Below are 563 nucleotides of genomic sequence, written 5' to 3' on the forward strand. Positions count from 1 at the left end.
AGATAACTCACCTTCAGTGGGCATTTGCCATGTGACAGGGTCTGTGCTCCAGGCAGGCTACATGAAGTGGGTCTTAAGGCTTTTTACAACAATGCTATGGGTGAACACAGTAATTGTTAACATTTTGCAAATGATAGAATTGCAGTAGAGAGAAGCAAAGCTGCTTGTTGAAACTCATGGCACGATTCCCGAGAGAGAGAGAGAACACTTTTAAAACAATTGTTGTTATAGTCAGGTGATTACGATCATTTGAAGAAACAGTGCATTCAGTGAATACATTTCAGGGCCTGGTACAGTCTGGGAACTGTTCCTGAATATGCACTGGGCTAGAGGTAAGGGAGTGGTCCATTGGCCCTGGGCCCCTAGCGCAAGGAGGGAGGTCCCTGGGAGAGGGGGCATGGAGAGGAGGTCTCGGAACAAACCTTGCCACATCCATTTCTGCTGAGTCTGGTCCGAGGCCTGGTTCTTGACATGTACACTTTTCAGAGATACTTGGTTTTGATTTTTATCATGGCTCACCTGAGCAGCCATGGTTTGAAACTGCCTGGAGATGTGGTCTGGCA

This window comes from Colobus angolensis, unplaced genomic scaffold (assembly GCF_000951035.1).
Source record: "Colobus angolensis palliatus isolate OR3802 unplaced genomic scaffold, Cang.pa_1.0 Scaffold231, whole genome shotgun sequence".
Classification (NCBI taxonomy): domain Eukaryota; kingdom Metazoa; phylum Chordata; class Mammalia; order Primates; family Cercopithecidae; genus Colobus; species Colobus angolensis.